Genomic DNA, 24723 nt, shown 5'->3' with positions numbered 1-24723 from the left:
TCATAACGTGCTCGAGAAAACATGTCAGCCACTGGGTTATCTCTTCCTGCAATATGCTGAAATTCAAAGTTCAAAGATTTGATGTATGCAATCCACCGGAGCATAGCAATGTCCGGAGTAGCACCACTAGTAATCATACCCAATAACGGCAAACAATCAATCTCAATGACTACACGAGCACCCCTAAAATACTCCTTATCACATTTAAGGGTTGTCACAATTCCCCATAATTCTCTTTTAACCTGTGGATATCTTCTCTGTCGTTCAGTCACAATACTTTAGCACCAAAGTGAATTGCATATCTTTGTTCTTCCTCATCATCTTGCCCATTTGCCCATCCAATCCCGATTGGGCTTGTATCAACAGTAATAATGATAAGCTTTCCATGTGAATAGTCATCCTTTCTCAATGTAGGAGAAGATTTTAAGAGTTGCTTCAATTTCTTCATTGCTTTTTTACGCTTCCTTTCCCAATGAAATTTCTGACCTTTCCTTAGAATCTGATAAAGAGCATCAGCTACATGTGCAAAGTGAGGAATCCATATCAAATAGAACACACATGCACCCAGGAATCTATGCACCTCTGATACATTTGTGCATACAACTTGCATTCTATCAATCCCATCTATTTTTATTGGTGATGGCCTTCACCCATAAGGCCCACACATATGCCCAATAATCAAAACCTCTTCAACTCCAAAGACAGACTTTTGTCTAGAAAGAGTTAAATGCACATCTTCTAGACGTGTCAAAATCCTCTCACAATCCACAATATGGTTTGCAACAAATTGTCTATATCCATGAGCATCCATCTCTTCATATGACCATAGGAGAGACAACATTTGGATCCACATAGCCTATTTCACTTGGCTGAAATGCAAATGCCTTCCCATGTCTAGCTAACATCCGCATAAAATAGTCTCTCTCAGTAGGCAAAAGAAACCCTTCTGCACAAACTTTCAATTCTTGTAATGTTTCAGATGTAAACTGATAACCTATATCTTTAGGATCCCATAAGCTTGGCTGCCTTGACACTTTTTCATACATACCCTCACTCTCTGGTGGAAGTGGCAAAGAAATTGGTATCACCTTTTTGTCAACTGTCTTATACTTTGTCTCCATAAGTGCTTCAACCCATTGTAATCCTTCCTACTGGAGCAAACAATGCTATAACATGATACATATCCAAAGAACATATTGACAACACTCTGTTTTCAGCCTCATTTTCTGCATGTATAGTTGCTGAAATTTCAGCCATAGTGTTAGTAATAGTCAGCCCATAAAAGATGTTGAAATGACAAGCTCAACACATGCGGACATTGATGATGGACCGCCTGGTTAGATGGGTCCACATGTCTACACTTAGCACGTCGGTGGTCATTATGACTCTCACATGGCCAGTGACTCATTACTTATTATATTCAGGTTCTTACACCTATTTACAACTGGCATAGTTATAGCGCCAGTCGACTAGTGTAGTCGGTTATGCATTGTTTGACTTAGTAGGCCACTTTCCTTTTATGTTGTATCTTATCTATACTTTGTATACATTGTAAAGAGTGTGAAGAAGAAGAAGAAATCAGCACGAAAACGTTTTGGACTCCATCTCTCTTCTTGTCTCTTGAGTGAGCTTCTCTTTGTGCATTCTGTGTGTGTTCGGCGCAGCATCTTGAGCAACCTCCTCCACCACGCGATTCTTGACATGGTATCAGAGCCGCGCCATTGAGAGAGGCTGATTTCGAAGGTTGAAGCAAAGGAGAAGAAGTAAGGTTCGAGCAAGCAAGCCACGGGTAAGAAGCTCTCCCATCCTTCAACTCTTTCTCTTCGATAGTGCCTGTGGAGGCACTGGAAGCAGGGCAGAGCAAAAATCTCAGATTGCAGTGAGATTTGGTGTGCGCGAAGAGCACTGTGTATTCTGCAACTTGTATCCTTAAGGGCTATCCTGCAATTATTTTGGGCATCTAAGGCCGTTTCAGGGCCCGTTTTAGAGCCACAAGGTTGCGGACAGCAGTTTCAGGGTACGCTGTGACTTCGACTGTATTGACCGAAAGTGGGTGCGCAGGTTACAGATTTCAGATCTATAAGTTCAAAGGTGTTTACAGTGAGTAAACACAAGGTTTATTTGCAAACAGGTTGCAGATTGCATGTATTGTTTAGCAGACAGTTAAAAAGGTTGTCTGGTGTATTGCTGTGCACTACAGGTCCAGGGTTGCAGAAGATTTGCTGTTGGTATTAATTTTGTGATAATGGCAGAGAACAGTGGAAGCCCTATCATTGAGAAGCTCGACAAGAACAACTACCCTTCATGGAAGTTCCGTGTCACGAACTTCCTTATTGGAAAAGGCCTCTACGAGTTTGTTTCGGGTGAAGAAAAGGAACCGGAGATGAGTGATCCTCCAACTGCAGAAGAGACAAAGGCATGGAAGGAATGGAATGCAAAGGATAAAAAGGTAATGTATTGGTTGTCTGCAGTAATTGACAATAATATGCTTGGACACATTAGAAATGCAGAGAATTCATATGCAGCTTGGACCATACTTGAAAGTATGTTTTCTGTAAATACAAAGGCACGAAAGATTCAACTCAAGCAAGAGTTGAATACATTAAAGAAAGGGAAGATGTCTATCAATGAGTATGCACTGAAGGTAAGAAGCATTGCAGATGCATTGGCAGCGATTGATGCAATGCCCGATGATGATGATTTGGTGTCGTCTACCTTGGGTGGACTTAACAATGAAAAGGCTTGGAAGTCTTTTGTAACTTCTGTATATGTCAGAAAGCCATTTCCAGATTTCGATGAGTTGGTCTCCCTTATGATCACTGAAGAGATCAACATGCAGAGTGAGACATCTAAAAGAAGTGGTGAACAGGTCCAAGCTTTCTACTCCAGTTCAGGAAGGGGACCTGGCAGGTACTCTTCAAGAGGCCATGGTACAGGACGTGGTAGTGACAACCAGCAAAACAGATTGAATCAGCAATTTGGCAATATGCAGGTTTCAGGAGGTCGTGGTAACTTTAGAGGCAGGGGGAGCTTTAGAGGAAGAGGTGGATGGCAGAACAGAGGTTCTAACAACTCTGGTATTGTGTGCCACTACTGTGGCAAAACAGGTCATATTGCAGGCCAATGTTATGCTAAGAGAGATGATATCCGCAGTGGTAAGTTGCAGCAAGGAAACTATGCATCATCTTCACGATAGAATGAAGACAAAAATGAACGTTTGTTTGTTATGCAACATATGCTGAATGCTGTTACAGGAAAGGGAACACATGAAGATGTTTGGTATGTTGATTCAGGTGCATCCAATCATATGACCAGCCATGCAGAATGGTTTGGAGAGATGCAGGATTTGCAGAATGCAGGTTATGTGCAGACGGGTGATGACTCATGCCACCCAATTTCACACATTGGAAAAGTTCCCTTGTCCTTGCATGATGGTAAGACAAAGAGTCTTTCAGATGTATTGCATGTGCCATCTATTACAAAGAACTTGGTGTCAGTCGGTCAAATGGTAGTATAATATTCCCACCCGTGAATATTGACTTCCCGCACACTGCGTAAACCTTGTGCAAAGGTTATCTCACATATTGAAATTGCCGGAAATGTAACCTGTGACCTGCACGCGAGAAATCGGGACCTCCGCATTGGCAAAGCAAACCCGAGAGTTCAAACCCGCAAGTCACACGTAAACACCCTCTTGGGAGGGGCAAATTGAATATTATCAAGGCAAATTTTTTTTTATCCCTTTTTTCCCAACCGATGCACGGCTGGAGAAAAGGGAGTGTGGGGGGATGGGACTTGATGGAGTCGTGGACTGCATGGGGAGGGGGGAACCCATGCAGGGGGGGCCACGTGGTGGAGCTCTTCTCCCCCCCCCATGCCTATATATACACCCTCTATGTTGCGTAGAAGGGACGAAGGCTGCTGCTACCACCGTAGGCCAGAGGCTGCGTAGAGAGAGGAGGGGGGAGTCGCTGTCCTGCTGGGGAGCCGCCGTGAGGACGCCGCCGCCTTGCTGGAGACCACCAGGCCGCCGCCCATCCTCGCCATCGCCATCGAGTACTCTCCCTTGTCCTCGACGCCTTCCCAATCATTGGGTTTCATCCGCCCCCCCTGACGTCGTGCTGATCTCCAGAAGCTTCTTTAAGAAGCTTCTAAGGTTGAGGCCATAAGCCTTGGTCCTACGCGGGCTTTTCGGTTTTAAAACCGGGCCTTCCATAAGCCTTGAAAACCGCAAGCCGGTACTCTCTAGGATCCGCGCTTTGGAAGGAATCTCCGGCGTACGAGGGAAAAGGGGAAAAGATCTTGAAGCGGCTCGCAACGGTTGGAGAAGACTCATCGATCGCGTAAGGGTAAAGGCAAACCGGAAGTCCGTAAGCACGCTATCGATGACTCCCAAAAAGTCGCAAGGCGCGCCTGCAGGAGGTTCTTCTCCTAGCATTCAAGTGGACATATCCCCGAGCCCACAAACCCAGGTTTTTTTTTTCTATTGTGATTTCATACTAAAGTAATGCATTAAGTATGACGATTCCACGGATTAAGAAGCACCCGTGCATGTTCAAATTCACCTAGCCTAGTTAAATGCAATTGGGAAAAAAAATTGGTATTTTCAATATAAACGCTATTTGTCCATCCATCTTACGACCTTAATAGTAAATTGTTTTGTCGTGCATTTTTAAAAGAAAGCCACATATTGCCTAGGGTTAAAAAGGAAATTGTTAAGTGCATTGGTCATGAAGGAAAGGAGTATTTTTGCAATAACTCCCTTCGTTAGGATTCGCATGAGGAAAGTGTTAATTTCTGTTGCACGGCATGAAAAAGAACCCCGATCTTATATAAGTTGCATGGGAAATGATGCTTGCAAATAGATTAAATCGACACTTGCCTTAGTATTGCATGAACTTCATTCACGATGTTGTTGTATCTAAGGGTCGCACTTATACTTTCGCAAATTTCATTTCATCATGTAGTATTTAGGAATGATTGCATGGCTTATAAAAACATGAAATACAAATACTTGGACACAAGGTTGTAGGTGTTATCCCTTGATTTAAATCCTAGTAAGCCCTATGTAGGTTATTCTTCAAATTATCTTGCCTTTTGACTTTAACAAAAAAGGGATAGGGCTATTGCGGATCTTATGGTGCGTGGAAGTAATGAATTACATGTTTACATGTATTGTAACATTTTGCAACTATTTTTCTACTTTAGACCAAGTATATCATCTCTAGGAAAGAATTGTCCTTGTCAAAGACAAGTAGGTCAATTTACCCAAGTCATTTGTGGTATCATGACTGCTAGGGTTTCGTATAGGCGTAGCTAGCCGATTCAATAAAAACCTCAAGTACTAGTTAGGGCTTGGCACGTTAGAGATGTAGCCAAGTAACGTACTTGAACACCAAGTCGAAGTCCTCAAACCCAAAGGTCCTACCCACCTTCCCGGAAAATTGAGCCAATGGGACGCGCACGCAAATAATGATCTAGGGTTTCTACCCTAAGGATCATTCGACCTAGTGCTAGAACTTGGATTGAGTTGGAATCCCTAGGACCGAACGTTGTCGGTCTAGTGCAATTAGGATTGGGGTGAGTGAGAAGACACCCTAAACCCTACTTCGAGTCTAATCATAATTCTTGACCAGAAAACACCATTCAATAGGTGAAATGATCTCTTGGAATGGAGGCGACACTTGTGCAACAAGTTGCAACGTCGCATAGCCTTGTGGTTTGATCACAAGAAAGTTTTGCCATTCCTTGGAATGAGGTTGGCAGGTTCTTGCGCAAGTTTAACTTGCAAGGGAATGGGTAGTCATCCTCTTACTTCGCCCTCATTAGGGGAAATTTGCCAAGTTAAGGGAAGTTAGGTATTTGCTTGGACGCAAATGATTAATCAATAAATTAAAGCGACATGGCCGCCGGGATTTACTATTAATAAAACCTAAGGTATTGGTTAAGTTGGGTTAACAGGGTATGACCCTAACCCAAGGACAATAGGAATCTTGCCAAGTTGCAATTGATTCCGGATCGAATGCTGGATGCATTCGGAGAGAAGGATTCACTCCTTAACAGTTTGCCAAATAAACAACCACTGGAATTGATTGTGCTTGTAACAGTTTAGAAAGCACTGTTTGCATTGTTTGCTCAAGGAACTAAAGGATGAAAAGATATATAAATGCTTCAGGTTGAAGGCCTGAAGGGAGAGGCAGCTTCAGTTACCCCCGACTGCCTGCCTGACCCTAACCAAGGGGGTTGTTGATCGTGCCGGGAACGTGGACCGAACCCGCTGCGAGAGGTCTTTCCGTTGAGCTCTACTTGGAGCAGGAGGACGCTTGGGTGCCAGGGGGGGCTCTGGCCGTAAATCCCTCGCCTTCCGGGTCCTGCACAAGAGGCTAACGTGACTCGGGATTGGATCTCAAGACCCGCATACTAGTCTACGGGCAGAAGCTTGGAATAGTGATCCCTAGCGGATTACTGGATGAGCCTTCGGGCGGATTATGGACAAGCCTACGGGCGGAACTCATTGTATTTCAAAGATAAAATGATGAAATGATAATAAAGAATTTGTCTGATATTATTTTTCTATGTCACGTGATAAGATTACGTGAAGGAACCAGTGCTTAACAGGATTAATTAAAGAAGCTGGTTGCTATATGTCAAATTAAATGTGTTAGATAATTACATAACTAAAACAAACTGAGGAAAGTGCGGAGGATGGGCCATGGGTCCGTCCTACGGTTGGGTGGTCCCGGTTAGCCGGGAACTTTTCTCAAAAATCTCGAAGAACAGCGGGATGATCATCATTATCAAAGCGAATAATGAGAGAGATAACCTAGAGTTACGTCTTACCCGATTTACGTTGTTTTAGGGGAACGGAATGGGACTATGCCTTATGGCAGAGAGGTTGAGCCTTGCATCCCTCTCGTTTCCCATTCTCCTTGAACCAAGTGCAGCGTGAACCCGCTTCGGACCTGGCGTTTCTGCGTAAAGTAGTTCGCTTGGGTCTGACACTAGTTGTTGTTAGCTAATGACCAAATAGGAAAACTCTAATTCCGGTCAATCCTAAGTGGGAACGGCCAGGATACTTCCGCTACGTGGCAGACGCGGGAAGACCTAGACTGCAAAACCCGTAACATTCCATGGGAGTGCCGGGGGGAGTTTTCTAGACATCCTTTCCGATGGACTGCCAAGACGTGTCCTAGATGATTCTAGGGGACACGTTACAGGTAGAGCAAGGGCTGCAAGTCAGATTTAATGCAAAGGACTGCTTTGTAGAAGACTTCAATGACAAGTGCAGATTGGTAGCAAAGGGAAGTAGAGTTGGACGTATGTTCACTCTAGATGCTGGAATTCCTACTATGAATGCTGCTATGTATACCAAAGGAAAAGGTGTTGTTGCAGACATTGAAATTTGGCACAAACGCATTGGACATGCAAATGTACAAAGGCTAAAATTAATGCAGTCCAAAGGGTTGGTTACAGGTTTGCCTACATTTAAAGTTGCAGAATTTCAGAAGGTATGTGAAGCATGTCAGTTTGGTAAGCAGGCAATACAACCCTTTTCACATGACAGAGATGTAAGCAGAAATGTCCTTGATGTTGTGCATACAGACATTTGGGGGCCTACACAAAATGTATCTCTTGGAGGTAGTTCATACTTCGTCACATTCATTGATGATTGTTCTAGAAAGCTGTGGGTATATTATATGAAGGAAAAGAGTGAAGCGTTTGAGCACTTTAGAACTTTCAAGGCTGCAGTTGAAAGAGAAACAGGCTTGAAAGTAAAGTGCCTGAGGTCAGATGGAGGGGGAGAGTACCTCTCAAATGAGTTTAGTGATTTTTTGAGGTCTCATGGAATAAAGAGACAGTTCACATGCAGGTATACCCCACAGCAAAATGGGGTTGCAGAAAGGAAAAACAGGCATATTGCAGAAGTTGCACGCGCCTTGATGGCTGAAAAGAATATGCCTAAGCATTTTTTGTCTGAGGCTGTTCATACTGCTGTTTATATTATGAACAGAACTCCCACAGCTGCAGTTCATGGTATGACCCTCGAAGAATGTTTTACAGGTAAGAAGCCTGATGTTTCACACTTGAAAGTATTTGGCTGCATTGCGTATGTTCATGTGCCAGATGAGTTGCGGAAGAAACTGGATCCAAAGGCTGAAAAGTGTGTCTTTATTGGATACTCTTTAGAGCAGAAAGGGTATCGCTGTTACAACCCTGTCACATGTAAGTTCAGAGTGAGCAGGGATGTCATCTTTGATGAAATGAGCAGTTGGTATGCATCTAGTGGTGATGCATTGGATGATGATGATGATCATGACACTCATGTGCAGGCTGAAAAGCAAGAATCACGGACTCTTAGTGGACCAGAGACATCATCTGGTAGTCCTTGGTCTGGGAGACTAAGGAGTACCTCTACATCTTCGGGTGCATCTAGTAGCACTACAGGTAAAGACAAAGGAAAGAATAAGGTGTCAGAAAGCATTGATGCAGTTCTTGATGGAGACTCTAGTGGCTCAGAGAGCTTGGATGATGAGCTTGGCATTCCTTCAGTGAGGACTCCAGGTGTGCAGAGAGCACGCTTTAACGCAAAGTCTCCATTGAGTGATCCAGTGGTACGCAGGTCTAGCAGGGTGAGATACCCTGTTAAAAGATTTGGTTTTGAAGGTTATGCAGCTCACCATTATGCTTATATGGTGAAACTAGTTGAGGATGTTGAGCCCACATGTTTTGAGGAGGCTGTTGGTCATGCTCATTGGGATGCAGCAATGGATGAGGAGATGGCTGCATTAGAGGCCAATAAGACTTGGGATCTAGTATCATTGCCGAAGGGAAAGAAAGCTATTGGATGTAAGTGGGTTTATAAGATTAAGCACAATGCAGATGGTTCTATTAGCAGGTACAAAGCTAGGCTGGTTGCAAAAGGCTATGCCCAGGCATATGGCATAGATTATGATGAAACCTTCAGTCCAGTTGCTAGGATGGCAACTGTCAGATATGTGATTGCTTTGGCAGCAGCCAAAGGTTGGAGGTTGCAGCAAATGGATGTAAAGAATGCCTTCTTGCATGGTGATTTGCAGGAAGAAGTGTATATGGATCAGCCAGCAGGTTATGAAGATTTAGAGCATCCCACGTATGTGTGCAGGTTGAAGAAGGCACTTTATGGGCTCAAGCAAGCACCTAGAGCATGGTCTGACAAGATCAGAGAGTATCTTGTCAATATTGGCTTTTATGTTTCTGATGCTGATCACTCACTTTATGTGAGAAAGGGAGATGCAGGTTTGGTCATCATAGTCATCTATGTGGATGACTTGATTATTACAGGTGATAGTGATAGTGGAATTGCTGAAGTCAAGGGCTGTTTGAAGATGAAGTTTGAGATGAAGGATTTAGGTGAGCTAAGGTACTTCCTTGGCATTGAGGTGATCAGATGTGATGATGGTATATGGCTGTCCCAAAGACAGTATGGCTTGGATATGTTGTCCAAGTATGGTATAACTGCATGCAAACCACTTTCAGTCCCGTTGGAGCAGAATGTAAAGCTGAGTGCTGATGTTGGGGATGAGATAGAAGACCCTACTATGTTCAGGAGGATAGTGGGGAGTTTGATCTACATGACCATTACAAGGCCAGACTTGAGCTACGCTGTTGGTCTTGTGAGTCAGTTTATGCAAGTATCTAGAAAGCCACATTTGGATGCAGTCAGACGCATATTGAGATATGTGAAGTCCACATTAGATTATGGACTTTTCTATGAGGCAGGTACAGATGTACAGGTGTTTGGATACACAGATGCAGATTGGGCTGGTAGTATGTCTGATAGAAGATCTACCAGCGGATACATGTTCTCTCTTGGCAGTGCAGCAGTTGCATGGAGCAGTAAAAAGCAATCTACAGTTGCTTTGTCGAGTACAGAGGCTGAGTATAGAGGTGCTGCTGTTGCAGCATGTGAGGTAGTATGGCTGCAAAAGCTATTGGCTTATTTGAATGTGCAGGTGGAAGGTCCAGTTGTCATTTATTGTGACAACATGAGCAGTATACAGTTGGCTAGGAACCCTGTGTTCCATGCCAGGACAAAACATATTGAGGTACACTACCACTTTGTGAGAGAGAAGGTACTAGCAGGTGAGATTGACTTGATGTATGTCAGCACACAGGATCAGATAGCTGACATCTTCACGAAGGCATTGGGTACAGAGAAGCTTCAAAAGTTTTGAAGCTTACTTGGAGTTGCAGAGATGCAGTTGAGCTTGAGGGGGAGTGTTGAAATGACAAGCTCAACACATGCGGACATTGATGATGGACCGCCTGGTTAGATGGGTCCACATATCTACACTTAGCACGTCGGTGGTCATTATGACTCTCACATGGCCACTGACTCATTACTTATTATATTCAGGTTGTTACACCTATTTACAGCTGGCATAGTTATAGCGCCAGTCGACTAGTGTAGTCGGTTATGCATTGTTTGACTTAGTAGGCCACTTTTCTTTTATGTTGTATCTTATCTATACTTTGTGTACATTGTAAAGAGTGTGAAGAAGAAGAAGAAATCAGCAAGAAAACGTTTTGGACTCCATCTCTCTTCTTGTCTCTTGAGTGAGCTTCTCTTTGTGCATTCTGTGTGTGTTCGGCGCAGCATCTTGAGCAACCTCCTCCACCATGCGATTCTTGACAAAAGATGCCTAAAATGCCATCATTTTCAGCTAACAACCCCAATGCTCTCAATTTCTTAGTAGCCCGTTTTATAGATATGCGTTCAGCCCTACATATAGCTTCCATAGGCAAACGTGAACTGTTTGCTATAAACTGAGAATTACCAATAGTAAATACATGCTTCATTTCATCAAGAGGCGAGTACACCCACTAAACAGCACTACTGTAGCCCCGTATTACAACAATGCTTAATGAAAATCTAGGTCTCTGAATTCGCTTGCATTTGGAAGCAAAGGAGACTCTCGAAGCGTATCCTAATTTCTAGGATGATTAACACAAACAGTAAGAAATTGGACGGCTTTTCTCCCATCCTTGCTTTCTGACTCTTGCATAAGCAGAACCATCATCAAGAACCTTTGTTTCCATATGCACACCTGTAATATAGGGCTATTCCAAAATCATTGCATATGAGGAATTATCTTGCACAAAGAAGTGTTACTCTTCCTGTACATCACCAATCGTCACTTTTACATTAGGACATGCAGCGTAGAGCTCCCCTGAAGAATTATTTGCAGCCCTCATTTGCCAACCATGATTAGTGTCTACAGGCCATGCACCATTTTCATACAATCCATGCTCAATGACATTTATCTTAGACCCATGGTCAAGTAAAGCAATACAAGGAATTTCACGCTCCCCTATTTTCACTACTGTTTCAGTGGTAGCTCTAGCCCAATGATTTCTTGTGTAGTGACTTCGAGGAATAAATCCTAGAGTCTCTTCTCCATATAGTTGCATTTTCCTTACTCCACTATGCATATTGCTACAAGACAATGCATTTTCAGCCACTTTCTTCTCTTTTCCACATGTTGTCCACCATTGATTAGTAGCATCTTGCATAGACAATCATGTACTTCATGCTCATATTTAGCCCAAATACCCAACAAACTAGTTTTCTCTTCAAATTGCAGCAGTGCACTAGTGGTATCACCAAGAAACTAACGCTTTCTTTTAATTATGTCAATGATTTCATCATGAAATTATTGCTTGGCAATGCCAAGAACCTCTCCCAAGGTAAATCCCACCCGACTCTTTAAGATCTTTTTTTCAAGAACCTTCTTAAGATCTGGCTGTCTCAGTGTCAGATTGCAACTTATATCTTGACTGCTTGCCCTTCTTTTTGCCCTCTTGTTTGTTATCATGTTTTTGCTCCCGACCTGACCTCTTCCATAACATGCTCAGGAGGTGGCTGATTTGCAACTTTAGGCTGATCCACACTTCTTCTTGTCATTCTTTTAGATGTCCCTGCAATATCTTTGTCTTTTTTTCTCATTTTTCTTCCACAAGTACATCCGTGTTTTGTACCTTTGCTAAATATACATACACTGAATATGCATCTACTGGTGATTCCCATTCAATTATGCTACAAATGTCTTGCCCTACATGAGACATTTCATTATCAATGACATTTCTCTTTTCAGCTGCATGTAAAGCATGTGTCCATATTTCAGCCTTTGGACCAACCATCACTTGGCCATACATTCTATCCAACTGTAGACCAAAAGTAGAAGCATGTACCGCCGCATAAGAATTTTGAATAGCCAAGTCTTCCAACAACTTCTGCATACCTCCCTTTACAAAATTCAAAGAAAGAGGCAAGCCCGTTTCTTGTGCATGGATCTTGCCATCTTTCCAAAATATAAGCTATCATGCCAAGGCCTCCTGATAGGCAGCACAATCCTTTCTCTCGTACTTCAAACTGTCACACCACATACATCTTTTTCTAGGCTTAGGGGCTACTGTTTGTCCCCTTTCCTCTTCAATTGAAGATCCCGCATACCTTTGACCAATTCATCTAAGACAACTTTCCTAACAGAGGGAACAATAGCAGGTACAACCATAGGGCTAGCCACAGAAGTAGGCGGCTTACTAGATACATCAACTGCCTTGCCCGTAACAGTGGGCAAGCTAGAGACATGCAATCTTTCTCTTCTTCTATGCTTCTTCACAAGTGTAGTAACAGCTTCCTTGACATGTCTCCACTCAGCTTTCAAACATGTCTCTGTAGTCTGATCCTCCATCAAATCGTCAAGCTTCTCTTGAAGCTCAAGATCAGCTGCCTGTAGAAACAATTCAATTTTCTGACTTGCAAGAGCTTGTTGTTCTGCAAGATCCAACTGCTCAAATTGACTTTCAAATTCTCTTAACAATTCCGTAGCCACAAGACCCTTATTGGGTTGAAAAACCCACTCTTGAAAAGTCTTGCGCGCCATCAAACTGGTTTCCTCAATGTAAAATTCTTCCATGAGTGTTCTTCTTGAAGGCTACCTAGTCAGCATCGTGCAAGTATAATTCAATAATCCGTGCTTTTAGTTCATGAACAGTAACACATACAAAATACCGGCTCCATGCAGATTGAGCCACCCCAAATGATTCCATCTTCTGAGCATAGGTATGTACTTATACAGATACATTCCTGCCATTGAATAACTTCACCTCACGCTCAACTGCTTGCAAAGCATTCATCACAACAGTTTCTGTTTGAGCTGAAGCTTGCATCACCTGTTGTTGTGGTTGTACCTGCATAAGCATATTCATATTTTGCACCAATTGTTGCAAAACATCACTAGAGAATGTATTCAAATATTCTCCCATCTTGTCTTTCCTTCTTCTGACGACCTTTCACCTCAAGTTCACCAATGTGGAAGGGGTTTTTGTCGAAATGTCGAATCCACTAGGAATCAAAAGTAGAAGGAAGTAGAGATAGGAGATGGAAGAGAAGATAGAGAATACCCAAGTGGTAAACACTACAAAGACAAATCACAATGAATTGAATCAATATGTATTGAAAGAACCTGGCATCTTCGTACTACTCAAAAGCAATCTCCAGGCATTAGATCTCCTGGAGCTTCTTCGTAGAACAAAACGTGCATAAAAATTAGAACTCCTTCTCTGCTGCTCAGAACCCAAATCTCATGGCTCCGTTGGCTCGGAAAGGGGAGTAAAACTTCAGGACTGCTTACGGATCTCCCAGATCACTCCTTCTTCTTTCAGTTCAATTTGCAGTTTTCAACCTGTTTACAACGATCGCGACATCACAATTTTGTCAATCTGTCCCTCTTGTGAAAATCCCCTAATTGGCTGAAAAAGCAACTAGCTTTTTGTATGCCATCCTAATCTAGAAGCTTTTTTTAAATTTTTTAGATTTTTACAATAAATAATATCAAAAATAGGCTAAAATTATCCAAAAATCTAGTATTTTTGGATAATCCATGCAACTCACACTAGTACTAATTGCTCAGATCACATTGACTCTCTAGATCAATAAAGAATTCGGATGATGATGCATTCCATACTTTTTCACACTGTATCCTCATAACATCACGAGAGCGTGGATTACTGAATTATACATGCAGAATGCTGACTGGGTAGCTTTCAAGAAGACACTTAGGGAAGAATTTTACATTGAAGATACCAGTTTGATTACGCGCAAGACTTTTCAAGAGTGGGTTTTACAACCCAATAAGGGTCTTGTGGCTACACAATTGTTAAGAGAATTTGAAAGTTGATTTGAGCAGTTGGATCTTGTAGAATAGCAAGCTTTTGCAAGTCAAAAAATTGAATTGTTTCTATAGGCAGCTAATCTTGAGCTTTAAGAGAAGCTTGAAAACAGAGACAGGTTTGAAAAGAGAGTGGAGACATGTCAAGGATGTTGTTACTGCACTTATGAAGAAGCATAGAAGAACAGAGAGACTGCATGTCTCTAGCTTGCCCACTGTTACAGGCAAGACATTTGATGTATCCAATAAGCCACCTACTTCTGCGGCTAACCCTATAGCTATACCTACTATTGTGTCCTCTATTAGGGAAGATGTCTTAGATGAATTGGTTTAAGGCATGCGGGATCTTCAATTGAAGGTTGCAAAATTGTTGGATGAAAGGGACAATAGGGAAGGGGACGGGAAACAGCTCCTAAGCCAGGAAAAAGATGTATGTGGTGTGATAGTTTGCAGCATGAGAGAAAGGATTGCATTTCCTATCTGGAGGCCTTGACATGACAGTTCATCTTTTGGAAACATGGCAAGATCCATGCACAAGAAACGGGATTGCCTCTTGCTTTGAATTTTGGAAAGGGATGTATGCAGAAGTTGTTGGAAGACTTGGTTGTCAAAAATGCTTATGTGGCAGTACATGCTTCTACTTTTGATCTATAGTTGGATAGAATGCATGGCCAAGTGATGGTTGGTCCAAAGGCTGAAATATGGATACATGCTTTACATGCAGCTGAAAAGAGAAAGGTCACTGATAGTGAAATGTCTCATGCAAGGCAAGATATTCGTGGCATAACTAGTTGGGAATCACCGGTAGATGCATATTCAGTGTATGCATATTTAGCAAAGATACAAAAGACGGATGCATTTGTGGAAGAAAAACGAAAAAGAGATGAAGATATTGCAGGGACATCTAGAAGAATGACAAGAAGAAGTGTGGATTAGCTTCAAGCTGCAAATCAGCCACCTCCCGAGCATGTTATGGAAGAGGTCAGTCAGGAGCAAAAACATGATAACAAACAAGAGAGAAAAAAGAAGGGTAAGTAGCAAGGATATAAGTTGCAGTCTGACATTGAGACAACCACAGATCTTAAGAAGGTTCTTGAAAAATGAATCCTAAATAGTCGGGTGGAATTCACCTTGGGAGAGGTGCTTGGCATTGCCAAGCAAGAATTTCATGATGAGATCATTGACATAATTATGCTTGATGATGGTTTTGCTTATGCAAGAGTCAGAAGCAAGGATGGAAAGAAAGCAGTCCAATTTCTTACTATTTGTGTTAATCATCCTAGAAATCAGGATATGCTTCAAGAGTCTCCTTTGGCTCCAAATGCAAGGGAAATCAAAGACCTAGATTTTCATTAAGCATTGCTGTAATGCGGGGTTACAGCAGTGCTATTCAGAGGATGTACTCGCCCCTTGATGGAATGAATCATGTATTTACTACTGGTTATTCTCAGTTTACAACAAACAGTTGATGTTGGTTTAAGCCTATGGAAGCTATATGCAAGGTTGAACGCATATCTATGAAACAGGCTACTAAGGAACTGAGAGCATTGGGATTGTTAGCTGAAAATGAAAGCATTTCATGCATCTTTTATAGGCTGAATATTAATGATACTATGGCTGAAATTTTAGCAACTATAATGGTAGAAAATGAGCCTGAAAACAGAGTATTGTCAATATATTCTTTGGATATATATGATGTTATAGCATTGTTTGCTCAGCATGAAGGATTACAATGGGCTGAAGCACTTGTGGAGACAAATTATAAGACATTTGACAAAAAGGTGAAACCATTTGCTTTGTCACTTCCACCAAAGAGTGAGGGTTTGTATGAAAAAGTGTCAAGGTAGCCAAGCTTACGAGATCCTAAAGATATAGGTCATTAGTTTACATCTGAAACATTACAAGAATTGAAAGTTGGTGTAGAAGGGTTTCTTTTGCATGCTGAGAGAGACTGTTTTATGCAGATGTTGGCTAGGCATGGAAAGGCATTCGCATTTCAACCAAGTGAAATAGGTTGTGTGGATCCAAATGTTGTCTCTCCTATGGTAATATTTACTCTGCCACATGTACCATGGAGCTTGAGGCCTATTCCAGTGCCTAAAGCTTACTTGCCAAAGCTGATGGATTTTCTAAATGAAAAGATTCACATGAAGATCTTGGAGCCTTCTTTAGCCCCGTACTCAAATCATTGGTTTACTGTGCCCAAAATGAATGGGGCTTTGAGATTTATTCAAGACATGCAACCGATCAATAAAGTGACCATAAGAAATGTGGGTGCAGGTCCTGTGGTTGATGAATTTGCAAAGGCTTTTGCAGATAGAGTGATCTATTCTTTGGGTGATCTTTACTCGGGGTATAATCAGTTTCAACTTGCAATTGAAAGCAGGGATATCACAACCATGAAGACTCCCTTGGTGTTAGTACAGAATTGTACTCTTCCACAGGGTGCAACAAACTCAGTTGCACACATGACAAATGCTATGAATAGGGTACTCAAGGATTCTATACCACAATTGACTATGCCCTTCTTGGATGATGTTCTAATCAAAGGGTGTGTAGTGGATGAAAATAATGAAGAGATGGATGCTCATGGATGTAGATAGTTTGTTGCAGACCATATTGTGGATTGTGAGAGGATTTTGACACGTCTAGAAGAGGTGCATTTAACTCTTTCTTGACAAAAGTCTATCTTTGGAGCTGAAGAGGTTTTGATTGTTGGGCATATGTGTGGAGCTTATGGGTGAAGACCATCACCAGCAAAATTAGATGGGATTGATATAATACAATATGTATGCATGAATGTATTAGAGGTGCGTAGATTCTTGGGTGCATGTGTATTCTATTTTATATGGATTCCTCACTTTGCACATGTAGCCGATGCTCTTTATCAGCTTTTAAGGAAAGGTTGGAAATTTCATTGGAAAAGGAAGCATCAAAAAGCAATGAAGAAATTGAAGCAACTCTTAAAATTTGCTCCTACATTGAGAAAGGTTAACTATTCACATGGAAAGCCTATCATTATTATTGTTGATACAAGCCCAATTGGGATTGGATGGACAATTGGGCAAGATGATGAGGAAGGGCAAAGATATGCAATTCACTTTCGTGTTAAAATATTGACTAAACGACAGAGAAGATATCACAGGTGAAAAGAGAATTATGGGGAATTGTGAGAGCCTTAAATGTGCTAAGGAGTATTTTATGGGTACTCATGTAGTCATTGAGACTGATTGCTTGCTAGTATTGGGTATGATTACTAGTTGTGCTACCCCGGACATTGCTGGTGGATTGCATACATCAAATCTTTGAACCCTGAATTTCCAGCATATTGCAAGAAGAGATAACCCAATGTGGTAGACATGTTATATTCGGCACTCTATGAGAATGAAGATGGGATGATGGATGAGGAGAAAGAAGATGACTGTCTTATGGCTGAAAATGATATTGCAAGAGCGAATTTAGCAATGCTGCAAGGTGTTGCTACAGCATAAACAGAAGCTTGGACAACAAAGAGAAGGCACTTTAGATATTTTGCATCTTCTGTAGAAGTGTTTCTGGAAGACAAATATGCAGGAGAGTGGTTGAGAATTGGTCAATACCTCAGTACATTAACAAAGAGTGATGAATGGTCAGATGAGGAGTTTAAGAAGATCAAGAGGAAAGCCTATGGTTTTTTCTTAAAAGATGGATACTTATGAAAACATGCTAAAAAGAAACAGGGTATGCCATTGCAAGTTTTGGGTGACAGAGCTTCACAAGTAAATGCTATGCAAGAATATCATGAAAGCTTATGGGCTAGTCATAGAGGTGTTTGGGGTACTTTTGCAAAGATCAAAGAAAGATATTGGTGGCAAGGTATGTATAAGGATATTTCTCACTTTGTGGAAAAATGTATGATATGTCAAATGTATTAATCTATGAGACATCGGGATGGATTGCAAGCCACATATCCATTGTCTCTTCATTTTAAGTGGGTGGTGGATTTGGTCACAATGCCTACAGGTCTTTGGCAAATGAGGTATCTTGTGCTTGCCCGTTGTCGTATTGCTGCACATTCGAGGTGTGAAAACCACCCGAAAGTTGTGTGTGTGATTTGGTACTTTGTACATACTTACTAGTTATGTTTGCTCTTTCATTCTATGCGGGAAATATAGTGAAGAGGGTTTGGAGCAAGAGGAATTAACCAACAATGCTTTGGTTGACATGTATGCTAAATGTGACATGCTTGTAGAAGAACAGGGAGTTTTTGGTAGATTGGTAACTCGAGATGCAATCTCATGGGCTACACTTATTTCAGGATATGCCGATTATGGGCTTTGTGAGGAAGTACTAAACTATTTCCAAGAGATGCAAATCGAAGTACATTGGTAGATATGTATGCCAAATGTGGGAGCTTGCTTGATGTTCTGCACACGTTTGACTGCATGCCACAACGCAATGAGTATTTTTGGAGTTCCCTTATCCTTGGCTATGTTGACATGGGGATATGACAGTATTTTGGGCTAGCAACTGATATGGATGCAGTCAATTATTGGATGCTTGCCAATGACATGATTCATGCCCTTTATCCTAATGCTATAACAGTAGGAGAAGATGTGAATGGAATGTCAGTCTTTTCCATCTGAGTTGCAGATGGTGGCATAGGTTTCGATTACAGGCTCCATATGGTTGTTCCAGATAGCACGGGCACTACATGATGATGCTGAAACAAAGGAATTTGCTTCATATGAATTTGTTTCTAAAACTCTCACAAGTATTGCTCCAAATGGATTGGCATTTCTCTCAGTTTTTTCTGCTTGTAGTCGTGCTGGCCTTGTTGACAAGGGAATTCAGCTATTTGAGTCCATGATTGGGGTGTATGGCACTATTCCTACTGTAAAAGTTAATGCTTACGTTGCATTGCAGCAAAAACTGTTCCAGGTCTTAGGCTAATCGACAAATGGGCAGTTTTGATAGGAGGTGGGGAAAATCACCGCATTGGACTTTTTGATATGATCTTAGTGAAAGACAATCATATTGCCATAGCTGGAGGTATTGCTAACAGCATTGCTGTTGTAGGCAAGAATCTGAAGGATCATAACCTGGATATTGGGCTGAAATATGATGGATTTACAGCCATTCACTATGCATATATGGTTAAAGTGATACAGGAACCAGAACCCACTTCTTTTGAGGAAGCCATGGGAAAAGAAAAATGGGAGAAAGCCATGGATGAAGAAATGGATGCCTTGGAAGCAAATGCTACATGGGAATTGGTACCTTTGCCTAAAGGTAAAAATGCAATTGGCTGTAAGTGGGTTTATAAGGTGAAGCACAATGCAGATGGTTCTGTGAACAGATACAAGGCAAGATTAGTAGTCAAGGGGTATGCACAAACATATGGCATTGACTATGAAGAAACATTCAGTCCGGTATCCTTGCAACCGTAAGAGCAGTCATTGCTATGGCTGCATCAAAGGGATGGTCTTTACATCAGATGGATGTAAAGAATGCCTTCTTGCATGGAGATAGAGACAAGAACGCTTGAAGAAGTCAAGGAGGTTTTAAGAAAAATTGTTCCTGGTTAATACTCTTTATATAGAGTATGCTGCGAAAAGGGCCGCTTTACTAGGATCGTTTATGGCGAAAGGAACAGAAAAACGAGGGGGAAAAAAAAAGCAACGGCATCGAGACCAACGGGGGGATAGTGTGGGGAGGATTGTCTTCTGGAGGAGGAGACTTGCTGCATTTGGGCTGCACAGCGCTTGTGAAAGAGGAATTACAGGGAGGAAGAACCAATAGGGAATACGAGGAGAATAGGGGAGGAAAGATATGAATGGGAATCAGATGACGAAGGGAACGATGAAGAGATGCCGACAGTGAAGAATGTAACAAAAGAAAAGGATTAAGTCGTCGAAAGCCAATGACTGAAACATTGACAAACATGCTGAAGGAGCCGACCTGCAGTAATAATGGAAAGGGGAATCAAGCAGAGAGGAGGGAAGAGGATTGAAACCAGAAAACGATAGGGAGAAAAGGGAAGCTCTCTCTCTGGGGGAAGGCGCAGAAAAGCAATAGTTTGAGCTGCGACAGAAGATGAAAAGAAAGATGTATCAAAGCTGAGAGATGCAAAGAGTGTGTGGAAGCTATTCAAACTCCTCTTCGTCCTCTCCTCTATATCCTGTCATGTTTCGACCATCTCTCTTCGTGTCTTACCGCCATGACAATGTAATCCTTAATAAGCTGAACAATTTGATGATTATCCTGGTGCAAAGGAACTTGATGAAGAAGGTGATGGAGTGCAAAACGAAGGAGGAGACATCGTAGAAGCTGTGAACACAGAAGCTATAATCGAGGAAACTAGAAGAAGCTACGGCCATGTTGATGCTGATTGATGATTGAAGCCAGTCACAGCAAGTCACACAATGTTAAATTAATGTCTTTACCAGCCAGTTGTCGAGGAGGAGAAAGACACGCTATCATGCTTAGAAAGGGAGGACATTGATACAGTTTGGAAGTGAGCATCCGACTCCTGGGAAGAAGGAAACAGTCAGTCTGGGGGAAAATTAGGATAGACATCTATGAGAGCATAACAACAGTAATTACAATTGGTACTTGAGCTTAGAAAATAATGATGACATGCCAATTCTTCATGAAGAACTGTGTATAGATGCTCATCCCACAATGATTTTGTCTTGAACCAGACCATCAAACTATCTTGAAGAAAGAAGTCGTGCTGTCCAAATTTCCAGTTCACCGATTGCTATTTCTGTTTTTATGCTGTGCATCATGATTGAAGAGGAAACATGAGATTTCAAGGCAGATTCTAAGCTTTCCTTTTAACCATCCATATTTTCCAACAAAAATTATATTTGTTCCTGATAAAGAGTGTCAGAAAACTGACTTATTATCCACAACTGAAGACTATTTTTGGGTCTGACTGATCCAGGAACAGGGCAGATTGAAGGCTAAACATGTGGACATCCCGGTCACGTCTCATCACGGTGCCCAGAAAGAGAGCAGCAAAATAGGGACAAAGCCGACCAAAGGTGTGCAGAGTGCGGAATCACTCATCTTTTCATAGATTGCCCAAAACGAAAGCCGCCTCCTGGTACAGCTAATTTTCCGTCTGTCCCGCTGGGACTGTTTGGTGTCAAAAAACCCCGATGGGGAGGCCACACCTATCCCCCTACGAGTGATGACCCGAGCACAAACGAAGCAGGTCGGCGTCTCTCTGCCAGGACCTAGCAATCTCGACGCTACCTCTGTAGGAAAGAAAAGCCGTAGGCGGAAAAAGAAGAGGTCAGAGGCTAAGGTCACACTAAAAACCGACAGCATTACGACCTTGTCCCACGGCAAGAAAGTCTCTGACACTGAGGCAGAAACTTCAGCCCCTAGAACCGCCCAACCGGAGAGCGCTAAGGTAGGGGAATACCCACACCCCAGGCGGCAATTGGAAGCCATAAAAAAGGGAAAGGAATGGGTGAGCGAGGCTCAACAGCACCTCAAGGATGTCGAGCCCATCATGGAGGATGAGATTGAGGACCTCTCCAGCATGAGTGCGCCGTCATCGCTACCCCACCCTAAGTCTACCGAAGCGGCTACGCCACAAGCAGTACCGACAAGGACAAGGCCAGGCCTAGACATAACAGAACCACAGGACAGCCGTGGCCATTGGTCCGGACAGTCTGAACATAGGGCAGGACAGGTGTTTAGTAATCTCCTAACCACACTAGTGACCACCCCTGTAATGGTTGCACTGGGAGAGCTACTCAAGCAGCATTCTACCCTGTGGCAGGACCTCAAACGGTGGATCGAAAGACCACACGAGCAAGTCCTGGGAAATGCTCAAGACCAGGATGCGGAAACGCACTTGCCAAGTTTGACGTTACACTCAAACCCTAAGTTCTTGCACATCAACGCCTTCTGGGAGGGCTCAGAAATGCACGCAGTCCTGCCAGTCCTAGCCTTGGGGGATACAACGAGAAGGGGGATCGTGGACACAGGAGCGGGGGTCAGTGTGCTTAACTATGCAGTGCTACAGAAGTGGGGAAACCCGCCCGTTGAAACTGCTTGGTTTAACGTCACGCTAGCAAATGGCATGCAAGTGAGACCATTCGGGGTCTTGAAGAATTGGCCAGTGAAGATTGCAGGAATTCAGTTCTCTGTCGACTTCATCGTCATGAAGGGAGTGGACTATGATGTCTTATTGGGTCGACCCTGGATGCGCAATGTCAGAGCTATCGAAGACTGGGGTAACAACCTGATCTTCTTGGGCAACCGAACTGACGCTGTGAGAATCGAGATGGACACTTGGAAGACCTCACCAGTCGACCTGGATGCCATCTCCATTCTACTCAAAGGAACCACCCAGAACAAGGAACCCTGTGGGTCCTTGACAAAGTATATCCCTTGCCCAGAGGATGAGCGGGATTGGATGCATGTTCCCGCTACACTTGATTTGTCATTTTCAGATCATGAAGCGTACGAGCAGGCTGTCAAAACAGTTGGCAAGCCAAGAGAAACACAGCCTATACCTATCTACATGATGGCAGCAAGCCTCCATGACGGACCTAAGCCTGTCGCCTTCCAAGTGCCAACCAACAGGAGAGAACTCCAGGGAATACTGGGGCATCTAACGGACCGACTGGAGCGCAACGCAGCCACCAACCTCAAGCCGCTCCAAGACCTCTTGGAACAACCCGAATGGAAGTGGACCAGAGTGCACAAACTAAATCTCAGATACAACTGGGCATTGGTCCCCGACCAACAAAATGAGGCAGAACAGGCCTTGGGGAACGATGAGCAGTCCAACGAGGCGGATTCCGACGACGAATACAAAGATTGCCAACCCTTCGATGAAGAAAGTGAGGGTGAGATGGACACAATAGAATATGATACCGAAGGGCTAGAGATTGAGCAAATCCGAGCAGATGCAAAACCACAGCCGAGGCTGGCCCTTAGGATGGACCAAGGGGTCATGTGTGTGAAATGCGATCGTGCTTGGTTGGAACAGATGGGAGCTGTGGATTTTAAGCAGGCCGGCCTGACCCAACCAAAAACGGTAGCCATGCTTAGAACCGAGTCGCCATCCGAACTGTGGCCGCCAGGGCAGACCACCTCCCCTAGTGAAAATGAGGAATTCGACTCTGAATCTGAAGTTACTTCGGAGGATGACCCAGAAATCCCTAGGCCACCCACGACCAGACGCACCAGGGGAGATCTACCCATCCACTTGAGGTGCCGACGGCTACGGCAGAATGAAGCAGAGTGCTCCAACGATGTGCAATCGGAAGAGCAAAGAAAGCCGCGAGACCTCCCTAAGCGCTTTTCGAAATTCAAAAGAGGGGACAGGGTGGTGGTTCTGCTAAGTGCCAAACGCCAAGGGCAAACCCGCGAACCCATCGAAGGGCCAGCCAAGGTCAAGGAGATAAACCTAGCCCTGGAACGAGAAACACCCCGACCGGTGTTCATTGCCGAGGACCTGACCACGGAGGAAGAATCCAGCCTCATCACTCTTTTGCGGGAGTACCGGGATGTGTTTGCTTGGTCTCTAGACGAGCTACGAGGGGTAGATCCGAGTGTTGTGACTCACAACATACCCATGACAACGGATGCAATGCTGGTCAAGCAGTGACCATACCCCATGAATCCAAAGCACGGCCATGCTGTCAAGGAGGAAATTGACAAGTTGATGCGAGCCGGATTCATTTACGAAATTGAGCACACGGACTGTGTATCACCCATAGTCATTGTGATGAAGAAAAATGGCAAGATTCGAGTGTGCGTCAATTACAAGAAAGTAAACGCAGCGACAAAGAGAACTACCCCTTACCGTACACGGAGCACATGCTTGAGAGGGTGGCAGGTAAGGAAGCCTACAGTTTCCTGGATGGCTTCTCGGGATACAATCAGGTGCAAGTGCACCCTGCAGATAGGCACAAGACCGCCTTCGCCACTGAGTGGGGCGTCTTTGCCTATGTAGTCATGCCATTCGGGCTAACCAATGCCCCTGCCACCTTTCAACGCCTCATGTGCACCATATTCAAGAACATGCTTCGCAAGGAGTTGGAGGTCTTCGTCGATGACCTATGTGTCCATTCAGCCTGGAACCAACATCTCGAAAAACTCCGCGCGGTCTTTGAACAGTGTCGTTTATATCGTCTCTCTCTCAACCCCCTGAAATGTCAGTTTTGGGTAAAGCACGATTGCATCCTAGGACACGTGGTATCCAAGAACGGCATTGCCACGGACTTCTCAAAGGTCAAGGTTATCGTGGACCTCCCACCCCCAAGTAATTATAGGGGAGTTCAATGCTTCTTAGGTCACACAGGATACTACCGGCGGTTTGTACTAAACTACGCACTGATCGCTAGGCCATTGTACAAGCTGCTAATTGCCTTCGAGTGGACCGAAGCCTGCCAAGGAGCCTACGAGGAACTGAAAAAAGCCCTAACAATGGCACCTATCCTACGACCCCCAGATTGGACTATGTCGTTCCACGTACACATCGACGCCTCCAAGTTCGCCG

This window comes from Lygodium microphyllum, chromosome 16 (assembly GCF_053477565.2).
Source record: "Lygodium microphyllum isolate KBCC chromosome 16, Lygodium_microphyllum_v1.1.10, whole genome shotgun sequence".
In the NCBI taxonomy this organism is placed as follows: Eukaryota; Viridiplantae; Streptophyta; class Polypodiopsida; order Schizaeales; family Lygodiaceae; genus Lygodium; species Lygodium microphyllum.
This window is presented reverse-complemented; position numbering follows the sequence as displayed.